Raw genomic sequence first — 14,944 nt, forward strand, 5'->3', positions numbered from 1 at the left:
GGAGGAGGGGGGAGGAGGGAGGAGGGGACCGGTATTTGTATACACAAGGAGTACAATGCGCACTACCCGAAGGATGGACATATTTGAAACACGGACTTGGGTGGCGGGGAACCAAGGGCAACACATGTAACCTAAACATCTGTACCCCATAATATGCTGAAATAAAAAAAAAAAATGTTGTGTAGCTGAAAAAAAAAAAAAACAATTAGAAGACATACACTCACATGACTATTATACATAAACGAATCCTGTACTCAAGGCACAGCACATGGATAATAGAAAAAGCACTTAAATCTCCCTGGGGGAGTAGAGCTAGCTTCAGATGAGATTCGAGCTAAGGATAGAACTCTGCCAGCTTGAAAAGTGAGAGAGGGCATTCCAGGTCATAGGAACAATCTGTGCAAAAGCATGGAGGTCAGCAGAAACATGGCACATTTGAGGAATCACAATAACGCAGTCTTAGTCTGGAACAGAAAATGAAAAGGGGTGAAACTTCACAGTAAACTATTCTTAAATGTGCAGTGGTTAGTGCAGTCCCAAGCACATAGAAAATACTCAACAAGGGCTTTATAAATTAATTAATTAATTAGAAATTGGGCAAGAAGGAATGTTAACTAAGCATGGCTTGGTTGGAACAGAGATTAAAGTTCCTTCAACTTAGAGCTGTGTAGGGAGAATACACAACAGAGGCTCAGTGAAGAACTGTTATATGAACTAATATAATAATAAAATAATTAATGATATTATAACAACAACAGTAATAACTAACATTAATTGAGTGCCTATTATGTACGAAATACTTGACTAAGGGTTTCACAGGCATTATTTAATTTAATCTAATGATTTTATGAGGTATGTATTATTCCCATTTTACAGATTAAAAATAGGCTCAGAGAAATGAGCCGGGGCTCAAAACCTAAGAATGTTTAAATACAAAGTACAAGCTCTTAATCATCACAATTACAGTTTTTGTTGGAAAGATTCCCAAGGGCTTCTTGCAAAGACTTTTGGTTGTGTTTGAACCCAGACCATCAGCATACCAAGGATTAAGCTTGATCTTGATAGAATAAAATTGGTCTATCTATTAATAAAAGAAAAGCCATCTTATGAAGTAAGCAGAAAATAAGACCGCCAAGTGGGTATTGCCACACTGTTGCAATACAGTTGCCAGTGGCTTTCCATAATTAAAAAAAAAAAAAAAAAAAAAATCACCAACTCTGTGAAATGTTATGGAGAGGGAAGGCCGGCGGAATCTCCTTCCTGGAGCCAGCTCAGGCCAGGCCCGTCTGCTGGGGACAGCTGAGCACAGGCTGCCAGAAGGAGCAGATGACCTCCAGAACGCCCGTCCAAAAATGGGACTCAGACAGCAGGCAACCGGCTCCCTGTCAGAGTGGTCAATTTTGTTTACTTTCAGAGACATGGATTCCCATATATGACCATATTGTAAATGAATCTAAAATGTCTTCAGTGTGAACACTGAACATTCACAATTTGTACTGAGTTTCTCTGTGATTCAGCTTACTTTGTGGAGGAAGCAAATGTATTTAAAACAAGGAAGAGCTAAAAATCTGTAAGAGAAAGATGTGCTTTCAAATACCCTCTGAGTACTTCACAAGCACTGTTTTATTTCTAGATGATATTGTAACTGAAAATAGACTTTTTAAAATCAGCTCACTAGAAGAGGTCTGGTATAAGCAATCTTAGGTAATTCTAGTTGATTACTTCCACCTCTCCTTATACATTTGTCATTTAAATCTTCTATGATACAGATGAGCCATTTATTATTTTGTACTGACAAAGAATACAGGCTCCACAATAATGTTGCCTGGATTCAAATTGACACTGCCACTTACTACTGCGTGATTTGACAAATTATAAGGTTTTTTTCCAAGTCTCAGTTTCATCATTTGTAAAACAGGTATGATGATGAGGACTTAGCTGTATCAATTCTAAAGCTAGCTGAATGGAGAATTAAGAGCAGTAGAAAGAGACAGAAGGAGGCACATTTGAAAGATACTTAGAAAGTAACGCCAACAGGATGTAGAGATGGACTTCTGAATGTGTGGTTTGCCAGGCTCCAAGACTGAAGCCAGGCCTCAGCCCAGACCCCTGCAAGGAGAAGGAGCATCACTACAACGGAACTGGCAGGGCAGACGCGGGTTGGTGGGGAATCTGAACCTCGCGTGCTGGTAAGAGACAACTGGAAAAGCCACGTAGCAATGCCCAATGGCCAGATTGCTTTTAAAAACCAGGGCTGGAGATACAGATGTGGAAGTCACTGGTCCATGAAGTAAATAAGTAAAACCAAGCCATGTATGCCAAGTTACCCCAGAAAGAATATTTCAGCAGAAGTTGTAAACCAGTGGCCCAAGGAGCACATCTGGAATACAGACTTTTTTTTTTTTTTTGGTTCCCACAGAGTTCTAAAAAATGTTTAAGCCAATATGTGAAAATCTTGAGATAGTGAATTAAAAAAAAAACAAAAAACAAAACTGAATTTCTAGCTTGCACTGAAAATTCAAGAGACTATGCGACACCAGGCCAGAATTCCCTCTTTCGGGAACACATTCAGCTAGAGCTCATCTCAGGAAGCCTGTCTGGGCACAGGCTATACAGTCCACTGAGGTCGCCTCCACTTCCACAGTGCCTGTGCGCGCTGACCTTGGCCTGCGCCTCCATGTACTATCTTCTTGGATCCTATAGGAACGTAAGTATGTGACTTCTGTTGTCCAATCCTTGGAAGAATGAGAAGAGCAGAAAGCTAAGGTCAGAAGCCTATGAAAACTAACACATAAAGAGACTCCAGGAGATTAATCTATGAATGAGACCCAGAAAGAAATGTCACAAAGTATGCATTATTATGAAAGTCAACAGAATTGAGGAATCCTGATTACTCTTTGCTTGATACCTCCCCTGTCCCACATGGAGTCTTTCCAGCATCAAATTCAAAACATATCCCAAATCTATACACGTCCCATCATCTTTACCACAGTGGTTCAGACCAGCATCATTTTTCACCTGGATTACTGTAATTGGCTCTTACTTGTTTCCACTCTTATCTCCCAGTAATCCATTTTCTACCTGGCAGCAAGAAGTAGCTAATTAAAATGTAAATCAGACCACATCACTCTGTTGCTAGAACTATTCAGTGACCTCCTATTACATTTAGAAAAAATCTAAACCTTAAAACTTGCCTCGTAAGATCTCACAAGGAATGCCCTTGCCCACCTCTCTTGGCTGCATCTCCAACAACCAGCTCCTTGTTTGCTACGTTTAGCCGCATAGGCCTCCTTGCTGTTCTTAAACCAAGTCACCTATGCACACCTGCTTGAGGGCTCTTGCACTTCCTCTTTCCCCTGACTGGATCAGTCTTCTCTCAGTATGTTTCTTCCCACTGACCCCTTCTTAATTCACAGGCCACCTCCTCAGAGCATGCTCAGTAACCACTTCCACACCTGTCCCCACCTGACCCACTTTCAGCCCTCTCCCTGATACATTTTCTTCAGAGCATTTATCATTCATCAGAATTATTTTTATTTGGTTATTTCTGAACCCCCCACAACAATAATAATATTGAGATCAAGGTTTTTTTCTCATGTGTATACAATGCCTCACACAGAGAAAGTTGCAATAAATAAGTTTTAAATGAATGAATGAATGAACATGTGACACTGTGGAAGTTACAGGATTCTAGAGAGTGGGTTTTAAACACAGCACATTTTTGCCTGGGTTCCCCAGAAAGCAGATCTGAGCCAGAGGGTTCATGTACCAGTGCTACATTAGGTAATGCAATCTTAGGGAACAGAAAGGAAGTGCTGGACAAAGACGGGGAGGCGCGATGAGGGTGGACTATCAGGCTGACCCCACCAACAGGGACTGGTTCTTCCTTCCACAGCACCACCCACAACCTCCTCCCCCATACCCTGAGCCACATGGTATCTCAGAACCATCCATGATGGAGAGAAAGAGCACGTTAATTCTCCGATCTAGGTTGCACATGTGTGGGCACAGAGTGGGATCCAGAGGTGGCATCAACAGGTAAACACCGTGCTACTCAATGGACAGCACACAGCACGAGGTGGCTTATCCTGTAGGATGTCTTTCAGAGCCTGTGCAAATCTGGTGGCCACAATGGCAGCTGGAGCAAAGATGATGCAACTTCCCTTTACCATTGTCCTGAGAAGATCCAACATGGGGCACAAGAAGTGTCTGATACATAGTAACATAAGAACTAAGAACACCCACTGCTCTAGCAATGACCTTAATGACTGCAGTGTCGGTGCCCTGGGGAGGGTGGAAATCTCATTACGGTGGATGGAGAGACTGGCAGAAAGGATACAGCACAGCAAGAGTAGGCTGCTCTCAGGCCTGGAGCAAGGAGAGAACAAAGTGACATCTTACCAAGTGCCAGAAAGCAAAGATGTGCTCAAAAGAAAAAGATGGGGACATGTCAAAAGGAGGTAAAAGCCAACGTGAAAGGGTTCCTGATAGTTAAATTTGAGACTATTTACAAAACAAAATAATGATAGTAATGGATTATAATCCACAGGATAAAATAAGAATTCCTAAGTGTATACTGAAAAAATGAATAACTGAATGAATAAATAAATGTGAGGCAAGGGGAAAGTGACTTACAGTAGGATCCAGTTAATAAATTTAGGAATTACAATCATAGGAAAACACCATCTGGCCAAATCACAGGAATAATCATTTCAGGCAAGAATTAATAATAAATGCTAAAGTTAGTTGACAAAGGTATGATTAGAAGCGTGATATTTACATAGTCTCAAAGTCTCTCCCCACAAGGTAATTATCAATCACAAAGGGAAAAACAGTAACTTTACAGTGAAGAAACTGAAAGACACAGCCTTGACCAAGTGACCAAAGTTCACATCACAGACCGAAGTTCACACACAGCAACATCACGTGCGTCCTGTTGTGCTGCACGGTGAAGGGCACAACTTCACCTCTGTAGTTTTCCTGCCAAAACACATGACTTGAATTTAATCCTGAGGAAACATCAGACCGATCCAAAGTGAGGGATATTCTACAAAATGCCTGGCTAGACTCTTCAAAAATGTCATAGTCATGAAAGGAAAGGAAAGATTGAGGAACTATTACAGATTAAAGGAGACAAAGAAGGTATGACAACTAAATGCATTGTGAGATGCTAGATTCTGGTCCAGAAAATGAGACATTAGTGGGACAACCGACAAAAACCAGAACAAGGTCTGTAGATTGGGCAATAGTATGCATGTTAATAAATGTTAATTACCTGAATTGCACAACTATACAATGATCATGTAAGACGTTGGTGGGAGAGAAAGAAAGAAGCTGTGATGGGGAGAGACACACAAGAAGGTTCCAGCAGAACCTAAAACTAGTAAAACTTTTCAGTAGGGGATAGGTACCTGGATGTCCATTATATCACTCTTTATATCTCATACATGCATATTATTTTGTACATATGAACATATTGTAATATTTTTAATAATAGAAAATCTTATAATACAATAAAAGCAAAGAATGTCATTGTGTTCTTCTAGCTTCTATAACCTGCCCAGCCCTCAGAGCCAAGCCCTCTTCTCTCTTGTTTTAAAAGTTTTAAAAGGCAGACTAGCACCTAAGACTTCCTCCTTGAAATAATCAGATGGTTTGTAAGACAACTAAAAAGGGCATCCTTCTTTACCATGGGAATCAATGTGAATACCCTGACCCTACACTACTGCAAATCATCTTATGTGCCATGCAGTCCCCACGTGTTCCCCCAGGGAACATATGCTGAGTGGAAGAAGTATACTTTTGGTGCAAGAAGTCTTAGTTCCAATCCCACTCTTCCACTCACTAGTAGTGTGACACGGGGCAGTGATTCAACTTCCCAGAGTGCTTCTGCAGATGCAAATGTGAGAAAACATCACCAAGTTGTCAAAGGTCCGCCCAAAAGAACATGTATAAAGATCAAGTATTGTGCCCAGTACACACAGATATTCTCACATAGTACCAAGATCCATCATCACTGTTGTTACTACCTTTGGTTTTAAAACTCAGAAAGCAAGCCTACCTCTATGTTAAAACTCTATAATGCCATAAATGAAACGAGAGTGCAACAGAGCACAAAACGCAACATCTCTGCATTGACTGTCACGTATCAGTGTCGACCATGTCCGTTCCCAGTGGATTCATACCAGTGGACCTCTGTCTAGTGTGAACAGCTGGTGTAGTGGGCATGGCAAAAGTTCTGGAGTCAGACATGGGGACAAATTCTGGTGTCACTTTCTGTGTCCTATGTGATCTTGGGCAAATTACCTAACCCTCTACATCTCACAATATCCTCTGTAAAATGAGGATATTCCTCACAAGGCTCTTATTAGAATGTGTACTACATAGATGCATATTGCATAAAACAATGCCTAACACACAATAGATACGCCATACATCCTATTTACTTCATTTGACTCAGATATTATAGGAAGAAAATTTCTCAAGAAGGGCCATGCAAACCAGGGAGGAAAGGAAGCAACTGATGGAAGAGAAAGACAGTCTGCCAACTGATTAATCCAGACTCAACATAACCCTGGCTAGACCTTCCCAGAGCTTCAGCTGCCTCATCTGTGAAAAAGAAATATCACTGTCTCTTTCACAGGCTTGCCACGAGGGTTAGCTGAAGTTTGAAAGTACATTCCACGGTGCCGGGGACACAGTCGGAGGAGAGCACACAAACTGGGGCTGCGGGTGCTGCATGGGAACACTCCAAGCATCTTATGCCTCTTGCTCCCTTTCTCAAGAGCTTGAATGACGGCTAGGTATTCAAGGCTCAAGGTCTGGAAGCAGTTATCCCTTCAGTCTTTTCCTGTCTAAACCATCCGCAGCCTGGGCTCCTGGGCCTCTCACAGAGGAAACGAAAGTCCAGATGAAGGGCAAGTGAAAGTGTCCTTATGCTTTCTAAAATTCACACTCCCCTCCCAAGCTGCCCCACAACTTCCGTCAATGTTTTCTGAATTCTGCATTCGAAAAATCTTTGTTTAATCCTCCTAAGAAATCCAGAAAAAAATAATAATTTTATGTGTGTGTTGGCTTTCAGACACTTCCTAAAGAATGGATTTAAATGTCATATCCTGACTTTGGAGGAAAATCTGAGGACAAAAGAAGGATTAGGAATTATGGGATGGGGGAGGACAGAGATTTGAAAAAGAAATTAGGTTAAGGTTACATGGATAAAAGTTAAATAAGAAAACAAAAGCCCAGTTAAGGCTGCCTTGGTTAAAGTTACAAATAAAAGCAAACACTTCATAGATCTCTAGTTCGCGAACCCAAGAAAGCTCTGTGGCAGCTCTCCTGAGCTTGAACAACAGGCTAATTTTCAAGCAGGAATCAAAGTGATTGGGCCCCTGGACAAATAGCTTGAAAGCCTAAGCATAAGCCTGGTCTCCCAGAGTTAAAAGGAATGCAGACTGCCCCAAAACATACTAGCCGTTTGTTTTTTCTGCCACCTTTCCAAGGGTCATGTCTGGAGTGAGGATAAACAGTTCTGGGGGGAAAAAAATGATGTGAAGTACAGACTTTAAGAAAATAAGACATTAGAAAACCATTTCTTAAAGAGTTATATGTGTGCCTGTATATATACATTATATATATATATATAGAGAGAGAGAGAGAGAGAAAGAGAATATTTATACATATACATGTGTGCACACATATGTGTGCGTGCCAAAATCATCCAAACTTCTGATATTTTCAGGTATGAATAACTAGAGCTACAGCAAGCCTTTGAAATGCTGTTGCATTTTTTTAAGCAAGATCAAATTTTTTACAAAGGCATTCCAAAAACAGCAAAGGGTGTCTGAGTAACGTTTCTGTTTTATTTAATAAGCAAAGATTAAGCTGAGTGCTTTTGGTTATTAATAGATGTTAATAGCATATTTTATTCTAGGTTTCTTAGAAATGTATTTGGAAAGTCTCAAATAGAAGACCTAAAAGAAAGAGAGAACCCACTGTGTGCCAGGATTCGTGCTAAGTGTTGTTTATGTGATGTCTCTTCCTGCACAATAAACTTCAGTGGTAAGTAACAGATCCTCAAGCCCACACAGCTTGTAAGTGGCAGAGCCATTGTGACTGCCCTGAAATCCGAGTTTTTCTCCATCATGACACTATGTGGCCTCCCACTGAAATGCTGAGAGTCAGGGCAATCTTTTCTAGTATTGCTATGAGGACAAAAAAATGTCCCATATTCCTGGAACAGGAAAATACCACAGCAAGGTAAAAAGCAGCTTTCCTGTGATCTCTACTTTAGCATAAAACAGACAAGATGCCTTTTGGTCTAAGCGTTAAAGCCAGAAGATGAACGATTGACATGTAGCAGGTGATAAATATTTAATGCCACTTGGTACAGTGGTTCTTCAAAAATGTCTTTTAGCTCTGAAGGCCTTTCTGTTAGTCCACACTTCAGGGGGTGCAGCCAAGGCTTGGAGAAAATATATTTTTAATAAGGACTGTGCCAACCCCGAGGCTCCGAACGGTGTACAGCATTTCGGTTTTTAGCGCTCACAAAGGATCTCATACTCTGGGGAAAAGGGCTCCTAATGTGAAGAAGAGAATGAAAAGAGGCCAGAAAAAAAAATCATATTCTAGGGAAAGAGGCCCTGTTAGAACCTTGTCAGAATAATTATCAGAATGGATTTTTTTCCTCCCTCAGTGGAAGAGCTGGTCAGGTTCAGGGGAATCATATTCCAGACAAATAAGCTCAGGATGAGAGGCGCTGGCTGCTTTCCAGGCACTGATGGCATCTGAGCTGCTGAGCCCATCTGAGGAGCTGCAGCACCACACACTCGATGCGTGGGGCCTGGTGCCGAACCACTCCCTCTCCCCTTCTCTCAGTCTCTCTCCTGAAGTGCTGCACCCTGGCTACCATTCTCTCATGTTCGGTCTTGCCTTGGCTTTGGAATCTGATGCTTTACCCAGGCCACAGGGGAGAAACTCAGAGATTAGCAACAGCAGGAAACTGCTTCCACACATCAGCTGAAAGGACAAAGAAAGAAGGCTTACAGCTAAAGCCTGGGGCCCAGGGACAACCAGCAGAAGCTGGAGCTATGGAGGGCCTACCTCATGAGAGGAAGAGCCGTAAAGGGATATGGGCACTGCCAGAGATGTTACTCAAAGCAGAGAGAGGGCAAGACAAATACCCTGGCTTCTCTCTTTCCCCTACCCTCCCATCTCCCACTGAGTTAGAGGGCAGGGGCTAACCCCCCACGACATGGCACACAGCAGGGCAAGGGAGACAAATGAATCTCAGTGAACAAAGGCCAAAGGCCAATACAACTGGTAAGTTAAAAGTTCATAGAATAGTGTGCCATGTGACATCGTAATTGCTAAATATATACATATATAATTTAAGCAAATATATACATACTGTATACACACAGACTGAGATACCAAGAGATGGAATGATCGAGAGAGAGCAGGAAAAAGAGTAGAAAGATATACAGTCTACTTTCATTATTTGTGGTAGTTATTTCTATAAAGTCTCCAGAAACACTGATTTAGGGAATGTTGGATCATTGCTTCTAGAGGAAATGTAGGGTTAGGTTCTTTAAAGCCTCCAGTTACATTTTGCTAACTGATCAACACGCACAACCTTGTTTTACGTGTATTCCCATTTAAACACCTTATTTGATATACATCATCGATTCATTAACAATGAACTCACAACCAACAGTACTTAACTCATGCCTGAATGAAGTACATCTAACATTTTCTCCATAAGGCACATCACAGCCTTCTTGTGCTTAGGAACACTATACGGCACTTCAGCACTATGCTTGGGGCCCATTTTAACTGGCAAAATCACCAAGAAAAGGCACAAAAAATTGAGAAAAACACGGCATTAACAGACCTCAAAAAGGACATTCGCTTACAGCATGACAGCTGAAACAAGAAGGCAGGGTGTTGTCTTGTTTGACCTCAGCTGGGAGCATGCACGTTGAGCAACTCAGAAATTTTCCGCCTCTCTGCGCATGTCTGCAAATGACCGTGAAAGCACCACAAGTATTGATTTTGAGGTGAATTTGCAAATACACAATCTGCAAATAATAAGAATCAACTATCAACATGTTAATTTCTTTTTAAATTTGTTCCTGGATGGCAGGACATGGAATACTTTTTGTTTCATTGTATATTCTTTCTTCCTTTTTATTTTCAACTTTTGACTAGTTTTTCTATATAAACTTCTAATTAGGGGAGGGAGAAGATTCTAAATATAAGATTAAAAAAAAAAAAAAAAACTATGGGCAAAAGGCAAAAGCATTAAGAAGCGGAATCATTTAGCTTAGCAGGAGACCATCCTAACACAGTACCAGGGAACAGAGTTAGTCATTCTCGCCATGCAAGATGAGGGGAAGTCTCAAAGTGCTCCCCACTCCAAATGTCTGCGACTCTTCCAGCCAAACACCTGAGGGGGACAAACAGCAAAGTCTGGCTGAGGGGTGGGCTAAAGGTGGGGGGTTGTTAACTCCCTGAGTGGATATCTAACATCCCCATGGTACAGGTTAGCCTGGACACACAGGCTCACACCTTCCCTGTCCATCTCTAATAGAATCTTCTTTCATGCTCATTTGATGTTTACCAATGAGAGGACATGAGCTTCTTTCAGTTCGAACCAGTAAATATGATTTAAGTCCTTACTATATACAAAATATAGTACAAGGTGCTTTGCTAGAAAGAATAACACACCTTTTCATCACGTTTTACCTGTTTTATACATAGAAATCTACTCCAGTAACTTGAACAAAAATTTAAAAGCTTAATATATGAAATTCTTCAGCTTCCATCCAGAAAGAAAACTAAGTTAAAGAATTGAAAAAGCATCCAAATAGCACAAAAGCATAGTAGTAATTCAGCTCTCTGTTCCTTCCTTACACCATTAACAAGCAACTTTTAATCTTTAATCCTCCCTCACTAAGCTGCTTTTACTATCCCATCTGCTCCTCTTGCTCATGCCTTCAGGATCTTATAATTAAATTCTAATTAAAGTTTAAGGCATGTAATAAAGAAAACACTTGCGGAATGCCTTTGATTCAACAGGCCAAAATAACATTTCAGCGGTTTGAAAAATGAATTATATCCTTTTGCTTAACAAGCATCTTTAAAATGGAATAAAAATGGGAAATTCCAATCTTCCGTGATTTCATCAGCCACACATTATGTAAATATGTTCATTAACACGTGTTGCATTTAAGTCAGCTGAAAACAGCACGAAGAGAACTCCGTCCAGCAAACACAGTGTGTCTATGTGCCCAGTGGCAGTGGCACCCTGATACATGGACACCGGTGCCAGGGATCGGCATCTATGTAGCACACACCTGCATGCTGAAAGAACAGGGTCCTCACCTTCCCCATCTAATCTCTCACCAAACTCAGTCAAGTCTACCTTTCCAGCATCTTCCAGATTGTCTTTTCTGTTGAGCCCCCCCCCCCAACATCCCTTGGAATGCTTACAACACTCCCCACCTCCAGCCGCAGCCCTCGGCTGCAGTCCACGCTCTGCCTCACGTGGCTGACAGCTGCCTTTCTGAAGCATCATTCTGATCAGGCTGCTCCGCTTGGGACAAATGTCTGTGCTAATAATCTGTGTCCCCCAGTAACTTACGAATACCTCTACTACAGCATATTACATAACTTTGATTTATTTATTGGTCTATCCTTTGGTCTTTGAGCTAGCTTCTTGAAAATAGGCGCTGTCCTGGAAAGAAAAATGTGTGTGTGTCTGTGTGTGTGTGTGTGTGTATGCTTAATCTGGAAAGAAAAAAGTATACTTTTTTTAACCTGGAAAGAAAAAGTAATTTATAAACCCAAAAAACACTTAGCAAACTCTTCCAGAAACATCCAGTTCACTGGTAATTTGTACTTGGTTGCACTTTTGATACAGGTTACATTTTAATCTTCATCATCAATAATTATTAATTATATAATTATATATATTTCATGATTATTAATAATAACTAAGGTGCCAGACACTGTTCGAAGTGCTTTACGTTATTATTCAAATTCTCACAACCAACCTATGAAGCATGCCCTGTTATTATCTGAGACAAGGAAACTGAAGGACAAAAAAGTGAGGTGTACTTGCCCAAGATCACGAAGCTATTAAGTGCTGGGGCTACGCAGTCTGGCCGCAGAGCCCATGCTATAAGCACCCCTCAAGCCCAAAGCCTGAGTAAAGCATGTAAGGCCTTCATGTTCTTTTCTCCAAATGCTCCTGTGTGACCTATGACCTGGCTAGGCTACCATGCTCACCCCTTTGCCGCTGCACCAAGGTCTTTCCTGCCTGTACCTTCCCATATGCTGAGTTTTTGCCCTTAACCCACCTGGTAGATTCTCACGCATCCTTCAAGACCTAGTTCAGTCATTTCCCTATCTTGAGAAGCCTTTCCTGATTCCCTGGACAGACCTGATCACTCCCTGTTTTGTTACTACAGAATGTGGAACCTATCAGACTTTTGTTATGGTGCTAATTACACTGCACCGTGACCATCCAGCAGAGTCTTGCTGTCCTAGAATGTCCCCTAAAGGTAGGGGACACACCAGGACTTGATGACTAGGAGGAGTGAAGAAGCAGATGGGTTCTCTAAATCTATACATTAGACATAGAGCATGGTCCAGGCTTGCCAAAGTCAGTATGGAGAAAAATGTTACCTTCCCTGGTATGATTTATAGAGAGCAAAAAAAGAAAAAAAAAGAAAAAGTACTTTTATAAACCCAAAAAATACTTATCAAACTCTTCCAGAAGCATCCAGAGCACTGTAACTCATATGATGTTTTACTTTTTGACTATCAAAATACGTTAGTTCCTTTCTTCCATAACCCACAACCTTTAAGAGGAGCCTCATCCAGACCACAGCAAGGAGCAAACAGTAGACTCAGACTCAGCCACATGTGACAGCCTGGACTTGATTGTGCTGCCTGTATTTCAGCATTGAGTCCAAGACCTGAGGAGCCAGGAACCCCCACTCAGCTTCCCTGACACCCACCCCCTTTGCCAGGTAAGCATCTCTACCTAGACTTGATTTTAACTCCAGAGTTCTTTTTCCCTGACCCTAGCAGCCCCTATGAGCCTTGCTCCTTTTGCCAAATAATCCCTCTCCCAGGGGATATGACCCAGACCCCCACCACCACTAGCTTGGTTCTATTCCAGGTGGACCAGTCACTCTGAACCACGGAGCTGATACCCTGTCTAAAGGCTCAGTGTCCCTCATGCCTGGAAGCCCCTACGCCTTGTCTCCCGCTCAGTGACTAAGCACCAAAACTTACTCAAAGTACTAAGCAATAAGTACCAATAAATACTATGTCTTTTACATAGCTGTATCTCAAATTCCTCAAAATCTGGAAAAACATAATTATATTAATTAGTCCATTGAACAAATCTTAACCAAATGCCTACTATGTGACAGGCAGAACAACGAAGCCAGATAACGTGCCTACTTATTGCACAGCTGATGAGAAGCAGAGGTGGGATATGACCCAGCCTCTCACAAGACTCCAGGCTACATGTCCATGCTCTGTCCACTCGACACTACTGACCACTTCCTGAACAGGCAATGAGTTTTCACACCTCCATCCATATTCACACCTTTGTCCATCCTGTCCTGTCTTCACCTATGTATGGTACTCACCCCACAGATCCCACTCATTCACTCATCACTCAGTATTTCCTAAAGAGCTGTAAGCTACCATTTCCTATACTAAGTGATAAAGATACAAGATTTAGCCCCTGCCTTTCAAAAGCTTACAGTCTAGTGGGAGATAAAGATAATCAAATAAATCAAAATATGGAAGAGTATGTCTTATGCTGAAGGTAAGTACAGGCTGCTGTGGCACCCCAGAGGAAAGGCCTGGGACCCAGCCTCGGTGCCTCCTCTTTGAGATGTCACTCTCCTCCATTCCTTCCCTCGTTCTCTCCCAATCCCACATGTCTGTGCTGTGCACTCTGCAGTCACAACATTTTTCACATTGAATCATGATTGATGACTTACCTATCTCCATCACTACTATTAATTCCTCCAGGGAATTGATTAGTCTAACAGACATATACTTACTGAGTGGCTTGCAGGACTGCAGTGGTTAAAAGCACGAGCTTTATCGCTTAGATCGTGGCAAGTACTTACTAACCACATGACCTGGGGCAGGTTACTTAACATCTCAGCCTCTCAACATTTTCCACATCTCTAAAATCGGGTTCAGTTAGAAATATATTGAAGTTTAACATGGCAAGTGCATTTGCTGAAAATCACTATCAGTTTTGTCTCAGGCCTCAGTCTTTGGTATTGCCTATTTCTGTATCGATTCTGGCATTACTCAATCTGTGTGTGATCAATGACAATATGACAGCAAGGGTCTCCATCATATCTAAACATTATAACAATGTCAGTAACACAAAGCAGTTTAGGATTTATTATCAATATCATAATGGTCACTTCCAAATATAGGTAAAAAAATTTACATCTAACAGGGTAAAAATCTCTTTATGGGCTTTATATGTTGAAGATGTCTCAGTTGACATATAAGTGTATATTGATTATTATGAAAATAAAATGCTATTAATTATTTTTTAAACTGTTAATATTATGTGCCTATTTTTAAGAAATGTAAAATATGTTAATAGGATAACAGATTGGTAGTTAAACCAATACCAAGAAAGAGAATATTAGCTAGTTGAGAAAGAACATCGTATCTTTTTTGAGACCACAAATCCTTATAAAAAGTTAAATAATATAAAGAAAAGTACTAATAAATATGAGATATTATAATTCTAATCTTTATGGCACTATTTAGTTCTTAAAATCAGAACATAAATAATAATTAAGAATTATACATAATGTTTTTGTTATTTAGTTCTACTTATGCCAAGAGTCTTTCAACAAAGTGTTCTATTTAGGAATTCTTCACAATTTAT

At 41.0% G+C, this 14,944-nt stretch overlaps 1 protein-coding gene across 4 annotated transcripts in view; it reads right to left on the reverse strand.

Moving 5' to 3' along the window:
- Positions 1-14,944, reverse strand: part of FGGY (FGGY carbohydrate kinase domain containing) — a 394,984-nt gene that overhangs the window by 290,567 nt on the left and 89,473 nt on the right. The gene's annotated exons all lie outside the window — the stretch shown is intronic.

The sequence above is a fragment of the Propithecus coquereli genome, unplaced genomic scaffold (assembly GCF_000956105.1).
Source record: "Propithecus coquereli isolate 6110/MARCELLA unplaced genomic scaffold, Pcoq_1.0 Scaffold14, whole genome shotgun sequence".
Classification (NCBI taxonomy): Eukaryota; Metazoa; Chordata; class Mammalia; order Primates; family Indriidae; genus Propithecus; species Propithecus coquereli.